Source organism: Dendrobates tinctorius, unplaced genomic scaffold (assembly GCF_039654945.1).
Source record: "Dendrobates tinctorius isolate UK_male_01 unplaced genomic scaffold, ASM3965494v1 ptg000095l, whole genome shotgun sequence".
Classification (NCBI taxonomy): Eukaryota; Metazoa; Chordata; class Amphibia; order Anura; family Dendrobatidae; genus Dendrobates; species Dendrobates tinctorius.
Genome location: NW_027361763.1, coordinates 25,923,075 through 25,942,110, shown reverse-complemented (window position 1 = coordinate 25,942,110; position 19,036 = coordinate 25,923,075). Strand labels below are relative to the sequence as shown.

The 19,036-nt window shown below is 43.0% G+C and overlaps 1 protein-coding gene across 1 annotated transcript in view; it reads left to right on the top strand.

Annotated features, from left to right (window-relative positions):
* Nucleotides 1-19,036, top strand: part of LOC141098862 (vomeronasal type-2 receptor 26-like) — a 193,424-nt gene that overhangs the window by 110,584 nt on the left and 63,804 nt on the right. The gene's annotated exons all lie outside the window — the stretch shown is intronic.

The window sequence follows — 19,036 nt, the reverse complement described above, 5'->3', positions numbered from 1 at the left end:
ATACTGGGCCTAACACCGTCTGAGCCTGCCTCATGCTGTATAGACATATATTTTGAATGTGTACGCTATCCATACATGTTATCCAGGGATACGGTACCCTTTCTAACCTTTGTGCAATCACGTGCAATCCATACTGGGCCTAACACCGTCTGAGCCTGCCTCATGCTGTATAGACATATATTTTGAATGTGTACGCTATCCATACATGTTATCCAGGGATACGGTACCCTTTCTAACCTTTGTGCAATCACGTGCAATCCATACTGGGCCTAACACCGTCTGAGCCTGCCTCATGCTGTATAGACATATATTTTGAATGTGTACGCTATCCATACATGTTATCCGGGGATACGGTACCCCTTCTAACCTTTGTGCAATGACGTGCAATCCATACTGGGCCTAACACCGTCTGAGCCTGCCTCATGCTGTATAGACATATATTTTGAATGTGTACGCTATCCATACATGTTATCCAGGGATACGGTACCCTTTCTAACCTTTGTGCAATCACGTGCAATCCATACCGGGCGTGAGAACGGCTGGCGAGCTGTTAAGCAAGCTACAGCACCTGTCCAGACAAGTACAGGGATTCCCTAGCGAGGAGACTTATTTGATTGTTTTCTATGTTGGGACAGCAATTTTTGGGGAGCACTATACTCTGGAGAATGATAGATGGGGCCCACCATACACTGGAACATTCCAAAGGTGGACATCAGACACTGGAGCAGCATTTACAGGGCCCATTATACACTAGAGCAGTAGAAATGGGGCCCATTATGTTTGGAGCATTATTTGGGCCCATAAGACAGTGGAGCTTCATCCATGGGGACCAACATATACTGTAGCATTATGTGGAGCTCATCATATACTGTTTCAAACATTATATGGGACCAATGATTTTGTATGGAGAAATAGATGGGCCTCGTCATGAGATGTAAAAAGTGAGGTATTTTTCATTGTACTATACCGCTATTTCTCTGCCGTATCGGAGCATGATGAGTTGTGGTATGTGTTAAAGGGGCGCTCTTTCGCCCAGGGCACATGAAAACCTGCAGCCAGCCCTCCCCCCCCACAAATTTAGCCAAATAACCCCCATTTTGTCCTACCTTACCCTGATGACACATAGGTTGCCAGAAAAACGGCTTGCTTTGGTCCTTCTCTTCCTCGGACTTGACCAATTTCGCCTTTAGCAGCAGCTGAATGTCCCACATCAACATATGCCATTTTGTGAACCTCCCTAACTGGGCTGCCTCCCCCCCATGGCCAGGGTCACCACCTAGGGCACACAACCGTGCGAGTGCCGTTTCCATGGACAGGTGGGTAGGCCGACTCTTGGGCGCGGGCACTGGCACAGGGTCCCTCATAGTGCAATCAAGTGTCTCTGACAGTGGTGATGCACACCCGCCGTCAGACACACCACCGTACTTTGAGGGGCCCAGTGCCAGTACCGACATCCACAAGTGTGCCCCCCTTGCTTGGGCAGGGCCCCAGCATTTGCATCGTTTACCTCTCCCTGCTCCTCCGCTGTGTAGTCTGGGCTGTCAAATCCTTCACTGGGACTGCAACTACAAATTTGTTGAACTGATAGATGATGGTTAAGACATAGCTATGCCCTGTCTCGCTGTCTGGGCTCTAGCTTCAGATGATCAATGGCTTCCATTTCTTATGGATGCCGACTCACAATGACATGCAGTGGTGGTTTATCATCAGCTTTCACAGTTTTCCTACTCACAGACATGTGACATTCCTGCGCACATTTTTAAATGTGCCTTCTCATGCCAATCCCATAGAATCGCCAACGGCCTGTGGCTTCTGTCTTTTGCACTCCAAAGTTACGTGACAGATCATGATAGGCAGTGAGCACCATGTTTACCTCTCTCCCTGTGATAAAAATTTGATGGAGATGAGTAACGGTGATGGGATCAACGGTACTGCGATACAGCAACACTTTCTTCACAAAGAAATGTTTTCGCTGTCTCCACACACAAATTAATTGAGGGTCAGCATCGCCTCTGAGAATTGGTGCGGACGTTTTTCCCGTGATTAGTATTTCCTAGATTTCTGCAATCACTAGACTTTATGTCAGTGATTGTATGCATCTCATTTCCTATTGCGGAGAGGCTGGACTGTCTTACTGAGACAGAAATATATATATTAAGATTTAAAAATACCACCAAAAGTGTGTACTGGTGTATGCTTCAAATACATTTCCTTTTTTCTACTTTTTAGATTGTTGTCTAATCCATACTGAGAACACGGAGATTTTAAATGTTTAAACTATGCTATATATACCTGCTATCCAGTGATAATGTACCCTTTCTCAACTTTGTGCAATCTGGTCAAATCCATACTGGGCCTGAGAACGCCTGAGTCTGCCTCCTGATCTATAGACATACATTTTTAATGTGTAAACTATGCCATACACACCTGTAATCCGGTGATACGTTACCCTTTCTCAACTTTGTCCAATCACGTCTAATCCATACTGGGCCTGAGACCGTCTGAGCCTGCCTCCTTATATATAAACATAGGTTTTTAATGTGTAAACTATGTTACATATATACGTGTTACCCAGTGAAACTGTACCCTTTATCAACATTCTACAATGTTGTCAAATCCATACTGGGCCTGAGAACCGCAGCCAAGCTGTTAAGCAAGCTAGAGCACCTGTGATTTGGACACGTAATTTTTTCATTTTTTCAGGAATGACGGTTAGGCCTAATTCCGGAATTGCGGTTGACCTGCACTTACTGGGAAATCATCGTTCGCGGGGAATAATTGGATTCCCAGATCCCCATCACTAACTGTGTTCAGCGGGTTATCTGCACCTGTAAGTGACCAAAGCTGGTCCTTTCAGTGTAGCGCACATGCAGCCCCGGACACGTAAGGGCATGATAGACCTGTTATTGCTCGATCTTGAGTGCCAGAGCCTAGCGTATCCCTCTAGTAAGCTTGACGAGTAGGGGTATGCCGGAATCTCGGTCGTTAACGGAATAAAGCTGAGAAATTACTAGCACAACTACAAACGGACATACCACACCATACACAAAATCGACAAAGCTTTCAATGTGTGCATGTTTTCTTTAGGTGGCATGGTTGTGGTTTCCCGGGTGGAGTCCAATTAAGCCACAGGCTCCACTCCTGGTGGTTCCCTTTTGGACATTCCTTTAAGATTCAGCTTTGCAATCATATTGCCCCCTGTTAGGAGTGGCGGAAGACACTAAATAAAAAATATAAATAAAGTGCCTTCGCCACTTGGGGTCCACCATGCGGTGGATGGAAAAACCGCTGCTAGAATAAGCAGAGCACTATGGCGGTAATGTGCACAGGGTTTAACTGCACCAACTGTGCACTTAAGCAGACTCTGTTATATCCACAGAGCTGCAGGCAAAAAGCATACAGAAAACGCTGTGTCTGTTCAAGGTCACAGACCCCAGCGATGCAGACACGGAATTCTTGGTCACAGGAGTAGCCTTAGATGGCAGGACTACTCCGTCTAGACCTACCATGAAAATAAGGTATGTGGCGTCGTAACTGCGGATGCTGAAGTAAGCTGCAACTGCAGCGCGGCAAGAACTGAGCCGCTGGCAATGCGCTGCAATAATGCTGGTGCAATGCAGACGCTAAGCTGCTAATCAAGATGGAGCTTAAGCGCGCTGGCGCTAGCGCTGCTACTGGCTGATGCCCAAACACTCACACAGACGTATTATCAGAGGGAAGGGGTTTCTTAATAAGTCAGTCACAAGTCCAAGCATCCATCACCATACATACAGCAGCAAGTATGAAATACTAGCGCATGGCGGAACAGCCATGCGCACTTTTTATACCAAACGGGACCTTCCGGAAGTCTCCAAGGTTCCAGGAGGAGCCAATAGGATTAGACACAGGACCTGAGCACCTGACTCCCGAACTCCAATGGGAGTTCGTCCCATGAGCATGCTCAGTTGAGGGAACAAAGGACTTAGCCCCTGGAGAGAGATGCCGCAAGGCACTCTCCTCTGCAATCTCCTCTGCAGCAGATCAAGCGCAGGAGACTGCAGAATGTAAGGGTCTAGATTTCATCATAGGACAGGAAGAAATCTGACTCCTAACACCCCCGGAAACCAAACACTTTGCCTTCATGGACGCTGTTTGGAATTTGGTGGGAATAACGCTGCCCGATCGGCAGTTGGCATAATTTAATGGTGGGAAGTCCAACGGTATATGATCGTGTTCGATTTCAGAATTATTTTTTTTTGTGTTTGTATTTTACATTTTTATTCCAGCCTTTCTTGACTTAAAAGGGCATGAAAAGTCTATAACTGTGTCTCCCCCACCTCCTCCTTTTACTCCTCCACCTCTTTTCTAAATGTAGTTGCCCTTTTCCATATGTTATTTTTGTCTTCTGAGCATTTTGTCTGCTTTGGGACACCTTGAAAGGTGTTTTGTAATTGTTTTCTATGTGTTTGTATGTGTTTGTGTTTGCCTGCCTTTGTTTTGAATGGGGTTTGACTGTGTTCTTCGAACGTTCGACGAACATTCGACGAACTTGCCTCCTGTGCGACGAACCAAAACACTAGCGGGGTGGCTCAACACTACTGCTGATATATAGACGTACATTGTTAATGTTTAAACTATGCTATATATACCTGGTATCTGGTGATACTGTACCCTTTCGGCCAGGAAGTCCTCCTCCAAACAACACTCTAAGTGTATCATTGACACCTGTAACATTGTCCCACATGTGTGATTATTTCTTGTGGATCTTCTTGTAATATTGTGGTGTGATCCATCCTGAGATTGACAACAATGACACCTACACTGTGAACAGCTCAACTCTTGTGATCCATTACCGTTTTACGGCTTTTTACATTGTGTTGTAATCCAATACTGAGCCTGAGAGCGTCTGTGTGTGCCTCCTCAAATATCTCTGGAGATTTAGAATGTTTAAACTATATTATATATACCTGCTATTTGATGATACTGTACACTTTGTCTAATTCTTATATTCTTGTCTAATCCATACTGAGCCTGTGAGCATCTCTGTGTGACTGATGGAATATATAGGGAGATTGAAAATTATCCTTTGACTGAATAGAGCTGTACATTTCTGATACAGTGCCATATATCTGATGGTATTTTGGGTCTATTTTCTGCAAAATTTTGAAGTTTGGTGGAAGAGGCCGCGGACGTGGGCATGGGGGGGCCAGCTGGTCCTGATGGTGGTGGTGCATCTGCTGGTAGTGGCAAAAGCACAATTGCAGCTAAGGCAGGAGGTGTTGAGCCTGCGTCATGGTCTGGCTCCGGAACGCCTGGAAGTCTACCTTTTCTGGGAGTAGGTTAACCGCTTTTAAAGGCGGAGCATGAGGAACTGGTTTTGGCTTACAATGCCGAAACAGACTCCAGCAAATATGCCCTCCTCTTCTGATGTTTCAAAAAATGCAAGCACTGAGTCGTCAAGTGCTGGCTCCTGGTCAGGAAGAACCCCTTTCCTTGTGTCCTTCACCCCCACCAAAAGTGAATGATGCAGCAGGCTACACTTCACATTAGTCCATGTAGCTCTTTCTATCATACCATGCCTGAGTTATCAAGTCAAATCATGAATTCCCAAGTGTGGGTGGCCAGCCAGGGCAGTGGGGTTAATCGGTACCAGGCCGGTGTCTCACAGGAATGTGTCACGGTGGTAGTGACCCGTTCTGTGGCCCTGGGCGTCCATGCAAAGGGGTGAATTATGTTTATAGGTGAATGATACGTGATGCCACCTGTGGTTTCTGATTAGATTGACCAGGGCTGCAGTGTCGCTTCTCTGGGACAGATGTTGTGGTGCAGCTAAGATGTAGAAGCCCTGCACAGGCAGGGCCATAGTTGCAGGGCAGTTGAAAGAGTTGGTAGATGGTGTGCAGTGCAGGATTTAGCAGACCCGTGCGCCAGGCGCAGGAGAAAGATGACAGACACAGTCGTGCAGTTCCTTTACCTGTACTTGGTAAGTGCCGTACAGGACACAGAGTACAGATGGAGAAGGAGTTGGTCAGCTTGGAAACCAATTTCGAATTCTCTCTCTGCAGATAGGTAGTGTGGCCTCCGTTCTAGCGCTTATCTGAGTTCAATGAAGTTCCCCCTGTTGACTCTCTTTTGGAACTTTCTCTTTTGGCAGGCAGCCATAGCCTTTTCCTTCTGGCTCCCACACGTCGATGCTGGGGCCTCCGAGCCTTAGTTGGGTACAGAGCATTTACAGCTGCTACTTCCTCTGGTTTCTGCTGCAGAAACGTCAGTGTCCCTACAAACTCGGAGAGCGGAATCTGGACCATGCACTCCAGCTAGGAGTGAGCCTTAACTCTGCTCATCCTCCAGCTCCCCTTCTCTTGTCCACACACTTAACCTTCCCTGCACAGATTGCCCTAACTTACCTCCTTCCGACCACAGAGAGCATCTCCTCAGCAGTCAGGTTCAGAGGTCTCCCTGCTGGCCTGGAGTGGGAAATGTGTTGTGTGTTGGTTTAACTGCTAGAGAGATCCTTCGTTGTTCCCAAGCATGACATCACACTCCCTAGGAGGAAGGTAATGCCACTGTGACGACCGTACTCCTGGGGACGCCACAAGTGCACTGATGCCCAGCCACTGCTAGATGATTCTGCTGGTACATTGACCCAGACCACTACATTCCCCTCACAATCTACACAGCAAGAATCTGACCATGAGGAAACTCAGGTTCCCCTTCCCGCATACTATACCACCTTACACGGTGACAAAGAGGAAGGTGCACATGAAAGTGCAGGCTCCTTGAGCAGGAGAGGGGGGGCATACTCATGGGAGACGGCACTGGCATAGGGCCCCTCATAGTACACAAAAGTGTCTCTGCCGGTGGGAGGCCACCCGCCGTGAGACACAACGCCACACACCGCCGTACTATGAGGGGCCCTGTGCCAGTGCCATCGCCAACGAGTGGGCCCCCCCTGCTTGCTCAGGATCACAGCACTTGCAAAGTTGAAATACTTACCTCTCCCTGCTCCACCGCCATGACGTCTTCCGCGTGTCCTGACAGTGATATTCTGATCGGAGAGCGCAATGACATCACGTCTGTATGCCCTCTGCCTAAACAGCCAAGTGCAGTGAGATGAAAGATGGGGACGACGAGGAGTCCAGACTTGTACAGGGATTCCCTAGCGAGGAGACTTATTTAATTGTTTTCAATGTTGGGACAGCAATTTTTGGGGAGCACTATACTATGGAGAATAATATATGGGGCCCACCATACACTGGACATTCCAAAGGTGGACATCAGACACTGGAGCAGCATTTACAGGGCCCATTATACACTAGAGCATTAGAAATGGGGCCCATTATATATGGAGCATTATTTGGGCCCATAAGACAGTGGAGCTTCATCCATGGCGACCAACATATACTGTAGCATTATGTGGCGCTCATCATATACTGTTTCAAACATTATATGGGACCAATGATTCTGTATGGAGAAATATATGGGCCTCATTACTCTGTATAGCGCACTATGTGGTGGCCATAATACTGTATGGAGTAATATACTGTCCGTTTTTGGAGCTATTGGAGAATTTAAAATCGATATCAGTCATGAGATGTAAAAAGTGAAGTATTTTTCATTGTACTATACTGCTATTTCTCTGCCGTATCGGAGCATCATGAGTTGTGGTATGTGTTAAAGGGGCGCTCTTTGGCTCAGGGCACATGAAAACTTGGAGCCAGCCCTTTCCCCCCAACAACTTTAGCCAAATAACCCCCAGTTTTCAGTGCGTAACTATTATTATGAAGTAAATTAAGGTTGACAAGCTTCAGTAATAAAAATTGATGCTTTTGGCATTCAAATGGGCACTGTAGGTGTTTTTACTGTCCTCCACTCCCTGCCGACTTTGCTTCTCCATTGACTTGCATTAGGTTTTATGTTTCAGTTGGCCTTCGACTTTTCACGATAATCGGCCGATTTCGTTCGACCCGACTTTTGCGAAAGTCGGGTTTCGTGAAACCCGACTCAACCCGATAAAAGGCAAAGTCGCTCATCTCTAGTCGAGATAAATGACATCCAATGATTCTCCTTGGTCAATTTGAGAGCTTCCATACTTATAGAAGCTGATCAGGTTAGTTTGACAGGAGCGATCCTTCATAAATCCATGTTGATATGGAGTTAAACATTTATTAACATTGAGATATTCCATAATGGTATCCCTTTGAAACCCTTCAAAAATTTTACCCACAACAGATGTTAAGCTTACCGGCCTATAGTTTCCAGGTTCCCTTTTACACCCCTTTTTGAATATTGGTACCACATTTGCTTGCCGCCAATCAAAAGGAACAGACCCTGTTTCTATAGACTCTTTAAATATAAGGAATAGAGGCCTGTCTATCACATTACTTAACTCCCTTAATACCCGAGGGTGAATGCCATCAGGGCCTGGAGATTTGTCAATTTTAATCTTACTAAGGCGGTTCTGCACTTCTTCCTGGGTTAGGCAGGTAATTCTTAATGGGGAGTTTACATTATCACCCTGCATTTCCCCTGGCAAATCCTTTTCCTGTGTGAACACTGTTGAGAAAAAAGTATTTAAAACATTTGCTTTTCCCACATCGCTCTCTATGATTTCACCCTCATTGTTCTTTAAAGGGCCGACACCATCAATTTTAATCTTTTTACTGTTTATATAATTAAAGAATAGTTTGGGGTTTGTTTTACTTTCCTTAGCAATGAGTCTCTCAGTTTCCACTTTTGCTAAATGTATTTGTTTTTTACACATTTTATTTTTTTCTCTATAACTTTTTAATGCTTCTTCATTGCCTTCTTGTTTTAGCTTCTTAAATGCCTTGTTCTTGTTATTTGTTGCCCTTTTTACATCCTTATTTAGCCACATTGGTGTTCTCCTGCTCCTAGCCCTTTTATTTCTGTACGGTATGGCTAGCTCGCAGTGGGTGTGTAAAACTAATTTAAATATTTCCCATTTATTTTCTGTGCTCCTATTTTTGAGGACATTGTCCCAATCAATTCGGCGAAGGTCCTCTGTAAGTTGATCAAACTTTGCTTTCCTGAAATTCAGCGTTTTTGTAACCCCCTTCCAGGGCACCTTACTGAAGGACAAGTGGAATTGTATTATATTGTGGTCACTGTTCCCTAGGTGCCATCGACTCGGACTTCTGTTATTCTATTCTGGCCTGTGGCTTAAAATTAAGTCCAGAAGGGCCGTCCCACTAGTTGGGCCCTGCACAAGTTGTGACAGATAATTATCCTTGGTCACTGACAGAAATTGGTTTCCTTTCTGAGATACGCAGGTTTCAGTTTCCCAGTCTATGTCGGGGTAGTTGAAGTCCCCCATAATAATCACCTCATTGGGATTTGCTGCTTTGTCTATTTGTTTCAATAATACATTTTCAGTGACTTCTGTTATATTTGGTGGCTTATTACAAACCCCTATGAGGCTTTTATTACTTTTCCCTCCTTGTATCTCCACCCATAGAGACTCCACCTCTTCATTTCCCCCTTGTATATGTTCTCTAAGGGTACCGTTACACCTAGCGATGCACCAGTGATCCCGACTAGCGATATGACGCGGTCAGGATCGCTGGTGCATCGCTAGGTGGTCGCTAGTGAGCTGCCACACAGACAGATCTCACCAGCGACATCGCTGGGGTCGGGGATCGCTACTTACCTGTCAGACGCGGCGATCCTGCGTCCTCCCACCCAGCTCCATGCGTCGCTCGTCGGCACCACAGGAAGCGCCGCAGGAAGTGGCCGACGAGGAATGGTCCTGGAGCTTCTCGCGCGATCAGCGATAACCAGCGGGGGAGCCGGTCGGAGGTAAGTATCACATGCAGCGATATCGCTAGCAATATCGCTGCAATGTCACAAAATCGGTGACTTTACAGCGATATTGCTAGCGATATCGCAGTGTGTAATGAGGGCTTTAGTGTGAGCTTTAAAGTGGATGTTATATATAGACAGACTCCACCCCCTTTCCTTTTCTTTACGATCCCTCCTAAACAAATCATATCCTTGCAAGTTAGTCGCCAAGTCATAGCTGTCGTCTAACCATGTCTCAGTTATTCCTACTATGTCGTATTTTGCCTCATACATTACCAACTCCAGATCTTCAGTCTTATTGGTCAGGCTCCTTGCGTCGTTGGTCAGCATGCAGGAAAGAATTTTTGCTTCCTTTTTCTTAGCTTCCTCCTGAGTACCCTGTCTTGGGTCCTCTTTACTACATCTAGTATCCTTGATTAGTTTGTCCTTCTGCTGCATGTTCTTGTCTGCTGTTTTTCCTCCCATCCCCTCTTCTTGTAGTTTAAAGCCCTCCTGATGAGTGTGGCAAGTCTTCTAGCGAATGTGTGATTCCCAGGTTTTGTGAGGTGTATCCCATCTCTTGCGAGAAGTCCATCGTAGAGTTTATTCAACCCATGGTCCAAAAATCCAAATCCTTGCTGCCAATTCCACCATCGTAGTCAGTTGTTCACCTCTAGTATCCTATTCCATCTTCTGATGCCATGACCATCGACTCGGAGGATTGACGAGAAAACAACCTGTACGTTCCGTTCCTTTATTTTCTTCCCCAGAATTTCAAAGTCTTCGCAGATAGTTGGTAGGTCATTTCTTGCTGTGTCGTTTGTGCCTACATGTATCAGTAGGAAAGGGTAGTTGTCCTTGGATTTGAGGATAGTTGGTATCCTCTTGGCCACATCCTTGATTTTTGCTTCTTGGAGGCAGCATACTTCTCATGCGGTTATGTCCGGCCTGCAGATAGTTGCCTCCGTGCCTCTTAGTAGTGAGTCGCCCATAACTACCACTCTTCTTTTCTTTCCGGACGTACTGCTTGTTGCTCGTGAGTGTTTTTGAATGTCATTTGTTTCCGCTTTTGTTGACGGAGTAACTTCTTTTGTTGATTGTGTGTCTTCTCTTGCAGATACGGTATCATCCTGAGCTGTGGGTTAGGTGTTAATGTTAATGAAAGCTCAAATGAACAAACACCATCTCATCCTATCCAAAGGCCACTGACAACATTTGTTACTGGACGGGGTTCTCCACTCCCTTTCTTTGGCAGCCGTACAGTCGTATGTCTTGTAGATGAGAGCCAGAAAGAGCATGTGCTACAGTGGATGGCAATCGCTTCATAAAGTGGCTTCTCCTCCTCCACCACCTTAATATCACACACAATGCGATCTATACCGGTGGCACCCGAATTACCCTTGTTTCTCCCAGCATCAGAAGTTTCCAAATGCCTAATTGACTGTTAAAGAAATGGTTAATTTCTGTTTTCTAAAGTTGAGTAAAATATAAGAAAAATAAGTCCATAACCCATGACTCCATTATCATTACTGTCTACGTGGTTAAATTCCTCTGGCTAGTGGTCAGTTCCTAAATTATCCAAAAAATGTCAAAGCCAAGTATCTTTTAAGCCAAATTTGTTAAGGGACACAATTCCATGAACTATTAATTCAGAACACATTGACATTAAAGAAGCACCCCCGAATTCCTGTCATTCTTCATTTAATTTTATCTTGTATCCCAGGATGCGGTTGACAAGTTGTTATGTAACCTATATTTTTGCCAAAGATTGTGTAAACTCCCTCTTATTTCTGCCAATTGTTACGAAACGTCTATTTCCTTTGATCTATAGAAGATCACCATTTTGACCAGTAAACGGGAGATTTACTCGATAGACAAGCTTCTCTGTGTCTCTCGTTTTATTTCACTCACTCCTAGGCACCTAGGCAATGCTATACCTGAGGATGGTTCCAGAAAGAAAAAATCCCGACTCTGACATGACTGAGGGAAACCACAGAAGGGTGAGGCTGCGGAGTTATTCACAAATTCTCTTCAATGGGCATCAGAGGTCTGCTCCGAAGATTCACAGAATCCAGAGGAGGAAAGCATCTGCATTGATGCGCAAAATATTTTCATGTTGGATCTGAGGCCGGACGAAGTAGGATCTCAATAGAATCCAGACCTCGTCACCAGACGTTAAACACTGGGGATGGAGGTGATCCTTATGAGACTCAGATACCAGAGGTGTACACTTACTGTACTCTGATGTCAGGGCACTAATAGGAGGATGGTGACACTCAGGGTGAGTAGTGGGAGTACAGATAGGATGACGATTAGGTTGTAGATCCCACTTGATGTCAACTATGCAGCTGAGTAGCTCAGCAAAGGGGGTAGAGAAAGATTAGGAGGTTATGTTGCGTTTGCCCGCACAGACATGTAGTGACGTAACCACGACAAGCACTGCATCCTCAGCCACAATTTTGACTGTGACCAGCATCGATTGTGAGTCTGCAGTTCACAGGGGCAGCAAGGGTTGCCTAGTATGGGCTTTCTTGGGCCACAAATGATGACCCAAGTCACATTATCTGACAAAATTACACACAAAAACTCAGTAGAGGCAAAAATTTAAATAATTTGACAGCTACATGCATGAACTAGCAAATGCGCAATCAACATGCATTAGTCTTGGAATCTCTGTGCTAAAATGACAACTAGCGGGCCTCGCTAACCATCGGGTGAGTGAGAGCCCTCTAGCTGTTACAAAAGTGGACATGCCTGTTTTTTGTTTCATAGAAAAAACAACATCTTTCTCAATCCACCATAACATCCCCATCTGCTCCTCACTCACAGTCCAGCAGTTTGTCCTGTTCACCTTACTCCGCCCTCTCTCAACACAGCAGCCAGCCATCAGTTGTGCAGTTGTTGTCACATAAAATAATGTTTTACCCAACGCATGCCAAAGCTAAGAGCTTGAACTCAACCATATCCAATCTGTTGGCCACATAAATGCTGCCTATCTGGTACAGACAGATGGTTCCCAAAAATTAATGGTCATCGCTGTCCCCAATACCAGTTGCCCATTCGCCATTACTTCTCTAAGAAAGCTTTGTCTGCACTATACCAGCATGTTGCAGACAGCATCACATATTCCATGAAAAAATCTATGTTTGCCAGGGTACATTTCACCACTGACACCTGGACAAGAAAACATGGGCACGGGCATTACATCTCGCTGACTGGGGACTGGGTGACTCTGGTGGCTGTAGGGGCAGTCGATTAAAAGGCTACTCCACACATCTTACAATCCCCAAGGCTTGAGGGACAAACCTCACTATCGAAAACTTCCTTCACTGCTTCTGGCTCCTCAACCTCTTTTAGGGCCTCCACCCATTCTCTCAACCACTCTTTTAATGAGACTTGCATTCCTACAGTGTAGAGAGAATCCTCCCCACCTCCATGCTTGACAACCAGAGCTCCCTGCAATCGGCAATGTTAAAATTAATATGCCATGGAGATCGCAGGCACACTGCACAAAAGTTATGACAGCTATCCAAGCCTAGTTAAAGCAATGGCTGTCTTCACTTAACCTGGAGCAAGGGATATGTTTGGAAAACGATTGACAAACATACATTCGGCACAAATATTGCACATTCGAATTCGTGATTGGAAACACAATCATTTTTATTTTAATCAGAAAAAGTTGGTAAATAATTCCGTTGCCGCTAAAGAATTTTAAAGTAGATGATAGAAAGATTAGATAGATAGATAGATAGATAGATAGATAGATAGATATGTGTGATGGGTTGACAGGCTTAACTGCTCCTCGAGGTAGACCCAGGCAAATGGGTGGCTAAAGTCACTCAGTGGTTTATTGCCTCATAAACCAAAAACAAAATGGTAACAGAAAAACAGCCTGTCTGGCTCAAATGAAAATAAACAGTTCATACACCATCCTGCCCAGGTCCTCTGGGGCTACCCATCCTGAGGCTTTCTTTCCTCCACACACATGGACAGAGAAAAAAAAACTGGCTGGACATTTAACTCCCCTCCAGCCACACCCTGGAGGTGGAGATATGGTGGGTAGGCGCCCCATCCATCTCTGACCTACCCACCATGAAAGCCATGCCCATATAGCAACTGAATTGCTCTCAGCACATATCATGAAGGAGAAAACACTTATGGCTTTCACATCACACAGGAAAGCAATCTTTTTGACACATATCTCCCCTCATGTACGGCATCAGTGACTCTGTCACAATCGATAGAGTAAAAGCCAACAATTCAGCATCATGACCAAACAGGATAAAATAGACAGAATACATATAGTATATACATGAGAACAGATAGTTATATAGATGTCTGTGACATATACAATTATTACAGTGCTTGTGCAGCTTACGATACATGTATTTAATTACTAAAATATTACTTTTCTGAAAAAAAAAGTTTGAGCTCTGGCGTAATTTTCTTAAACAGTAGAGGGAAAGCCGATGGCTATGGGCAGATGTTTATAGCCTTGGAAGAGAGTAATACCCCTGGAGCTTCCCAGGCTATTAATATCATCTCACAGCTGTATACAGTTGTGCTCAAAATTTTACATAAACCAGCAGAATTTTTGCTTTCTTTAACTTTTTCAGAGAATATGAATAATAACACCAAAACTTTTTCTTTTTCTCCACTCATGGTTAGTGGTTGGGCAAAGCCATTTATTGTCAAACTACTGTGTTTTATCTTTTTAAATCATAGTGACAACACAAAACATCCAAATGACCCTGATCAAAAGTTCACATACCCTGGTGATTTTGGCTTGATAACATGCACAGATGTTGACACAAATGGGCTGGAATGGCTGCTAAAGTTAGCATCCTCACCTGTGACCTGTTTGCTTGTAATCAGTGTAAGCGCATAAAAGCAGAGAGAGCTTCTGGGATCTAGACAGACTCTTGCATCTTTCATCCAGCCACTGACATTTGTGGATTGTGAGTCATGGAGAAAGCAAAAGAACTGTCAAGGGATCTAAAGGAAAAGGTAGTTGAACTGTATAAAACAGTAAAGGGATACAAAAAGATATCAAAGAATTGATAATGCCAGTAAGCAGCATTCAAGCTGTGATTAACAAATGGAAAATTGGGGGCTCTGTAAAAACATGGTCAGGTAGACCAACAAAAAATTTGTGCTCAAAATTTCACGTAACCCGGCAGAATATTTGCTTTCTAAGTCTATTTTCAGAGAATATGAATAACAACACCAAAACTTTTTCTCTACTCATGGTTAGTGGTTGGGTGAAGCCATTTATTGTCAAGCTACTGTGTCTTCTCTTTTTAAATCATTATGACAACCAAAAACATCCAAATGACCCTGATCAAAAGTTTACATACCCCATTTCATAATACTATGTATTGCCCCCTCTACCATCAATGACAGCTTGAAGTCTTTTGTGGTAGTTGTGGATGAGGTTCTTTATTTTCTCACATGGTAAAGCTGCCCACTAGGGTGACCGGATCTCTTATGGGGGAAAAAAATGTTGGAATCTTGTTCGTCTGGACCCCACAAAACGATTCCCCTTTCCAGATATTGAGATAGCCAAAATTTGAGCTCGATCAAAACGACGTTAACCCGTGCCGCTCGTTGCTCAAAGTTTGAAAAAATCCAAATTTTTGGACAAAAAGCTGACATATGGAGCCATAACTCCAGAACGGTAAATAATAAAAACACGCTTAATATCTCAAAAGAAAGCTAATGTTGTTCTTCAAAATTTATATTTTATACATAATTGTTGTTATTTTAAGTCAAACTGAGTTACAACAGCTTTTAGCCCCAAGAACGTGACCTGGTACCACTAGGAGCAATGGAGCATACTTCGTATATTTTGTTATTAAGTGATAAATTTTGGTTTTTTTTGGTATATTTTTGAGTTTAAAGTAGAAATATAACAAAAAAACAAGTAATACTGATAAGTCTAATGACATTTTTTATTGAAATTAAAGTTTGTAATATATTTTGTTTCGTTTTTCTAGTTAACTGTTATTTACCTATTGGACTCTTAAATGGCATTCACATCAGGTGTACAAAGCCGGAACAAGGATAAGTTATTTCTTGTGGGCTATCCCATTCACCAGATCACCGGTTGTAAACTACCCTCAAATCGTCAAGTCTTATGTGCTTTATTTTATAATTTACATACTGTGAAATTAACTGTAAGAGAATCAGCAAAACTGACCATACGAGAAGTGTTCATTTTTTGGGGGAAAGCTTGAATCCCGACTAAACATGAGCAAGATGCAATTACTAAGCTGGAAAAACTTCACGCCGAGTGGAGAAGTCTTCAAAAAGACCGGAAGAAAACATCGGAAACGGCCAAGAACAAATTTAAACAGTTTGTTGAAAAGTTGAATGATCTCTTTGATATTGCTCAACAAGATGCCTTGGCTCTGATGAAATTGGAAGAAGATAAGGCATTTCTCGTGAAACAGAGGCAGAAGGGCCGCCCAGGTTCCATGGCTGGAGTGGATCTCAAGTTGTCTCGAGCTGAAGAAATCAAGGCGCAAAAGGAACTTGCAAAAATGAACCGACAAATCCAAGAAGAAACTTTTGATATTGGTGAGTTTATTTTATTATTATTATTATTCTAAAAAGTAGATAAACAAATAAGTAAATAGTTTCATTATAATTGAAAGAAAATTGTACATGAGAGCATCATTTGGCATCTTTATGATTGAGTTTATATTCTTAAAATAATACCTATTGATAATTAGAAGTAGGTAATTTAGTACCTATGTATTATTACTATTCTGCTAAAACGACAAGTTTTTATAGTCTTTTTTTTCTCTTTCTTTTGTTGCTTCTTAGAGACGGATGATTAAGACAAGCTCGAAGAAGGAAAAGAAGAAGAAGATACTGAAGAGGACAGCATCTACCACGAACTTGAGAGCTTGGAGGAAATGGACATCCCTGAAGAAGCTGCAGAAGATCCAGAACCATCTGAGAGCAAGAGGATGAAAGTTTCATTTGCAAGGGGCGTTAAAGAGATTTTAAACATGAAATTATCCATTGTGTTAGATCGATGTAAGGTATCCGACAGAAATGCCATGAGAATTTTAATAGCTACTCTAGAAGCACTAAACCTTGACCCTCTTGAGTACAAAGTCTCGAAAACTTTATTACATTCTAGAAGGCAAATGTTCAGAGAACAATATACTAAAAATTTTTTAGATAAAGTAAACATTCCTGAAAAAGAGCCCGTGGTTGTCCATTGGGATGGTAAACTTTTACCGGGTGTTTTAAAACATGAGCAATGTGAGCGAATAGCTATTGCTATTTCATATGGAGAAAAGGAACAGCTGCTGGGAGTTCCTGTAACAGCAAGCAGCTCTGGAGAAGAGCAAGCCGTAGCCGTATATGAATGCCTACAGGAATGGGGTCTTCCCAACACCGTCAAGGCGATGTGCTTCGACACTGCAGCATCGAACACGGGAAGACTCAAAGGAGCATGCGTCCTATTGGAGCAAATGTTAGGAAGAGAATTGCTACACCTAGCTTGCCGTCACCATATCTTGGAAATTGTGTTAAGAGGCGTATTCGACACAAAAATGGGATCAACCACTGGACCTCATCGAGACATTTTCAAAAGATTCCTCACTGCGTGGCCCAAGATAGACAAAGAAAAATATGACACAGGTATCAGTGACAATCTAATACAAAAGCAGCTAACTCCAGAAGTAATTGCAAATGTTACTGCTGAATTCGAGACCAAATTAACTGAGAGCCACCCCAGAGATGACTACAAGGAACTGTTGCAGTTGGTTCTCGTATTTGTTGGATCACTAGACGGCAATGTTGTGGGTTTTAGAACTCCAGGAGCCATTCATCACGCTAGGTGGATGGCAAAGGCTATTTACTGATTAAAAATGTTCATTTTTCGTCGTCAATTTAAGATGTCTAAAGAAGAAGAAAGTTCTGTGCGTGCCATTTCTGTTTTCCTAGTTAAAATTTATTGTAAAGCTTGGTTCAATGCTCCAAAAGCTCATCTTGCGCCAAAGCAAGATTTAGGTATTTTGCATAGTCTGTTAGACTATAAAGAATGTGACAACGACATTGCAGAAATAGCCCTGACCAAATTTTCGAACCATTTGCGGTATTTGAATGCAGAGTTGGTGGGATTATCGTTTTTTGATCCCACCATTACAGACGATGAAAAGTTGTTAATGGCTAATAAATTGCTCAGTAGCACAGATGAACCATCAGAGCACGCTAGGGTTGTAAATCCAAAAGTTAGGAAAGAAAAATTAAAAGAGGTAGTTGATGGAGGATTGGTAAATTTACTTACCAAAGAAACATTTACATTCTTTGACCGATTTAATATAAAAACAGATTTCCTAAGACAAAATCCAAACACCTGGCCTCAAAATAATGACTTCCAAGAAGGATTGAAAATTGTCAAAACATTAAAAGTAGTTAATGATATGGCTGAGCGTGGTGTTAAATTAATAACCGACTTTAACGACCTTCTGACAAAAGATGAAGAACAAAAGCAATATGTCCTGCAAGTTGTAAGCAAATGCCGAGCATTATATTCTGACGCTTCAAAAACTACTTTAACAAAAGCTCTAGAATAGATTAGATAACTATGTAAAATTATCAACTCATGTAGGTACTACGTCTGTATCTTTTCTGTGTCTGTTTTGTATGTATTATATACCTCATTTTTTATTTTAAAATAAAAAATGTCATTAGACTTATCAGTATTACTTGTTTTTTTGTTATATTTCTACTTTAAACTCAAAAATATACCAAAAAAAAACAAAATTTATCACTTAATAACAAAATATACGAAGTATGCTCCATTGCTCCTAGTGGTACCAGGTCACGTTCTTGGGGCTAAAAGCTGTTGTAACTCAGTTTGACTTAAAATAACAACAATTATGTATAAAATATAAATTTTGAAGAACAACATTAGCTTTCTTTTGAGATATTAAGCGTGTTTTTATTATTTACCGTTCTGGAGTTATGGCTCCATATGTCAGCTTTTTGGCCAAAAATTTGGATTTTTTCAAACTTTGAGCGACGAGCGGCACGGGTTAACGTCGTTTGATCGAGCTCAAATTTTGGCTATCTCAATATCTGGAAAGGGGAATCGTTTTGTGGGGTCCAGACGAACAAAATTCCGACATTGATTTTTTGTGGTCACCCTACTGCCCACTCTTCTTGGCAAAAAGCCTTCAGTTCCTGTAAACTCCTTGGTTGTCTAACATGAAGTTCTTGCTTGAGATCTCCCCAG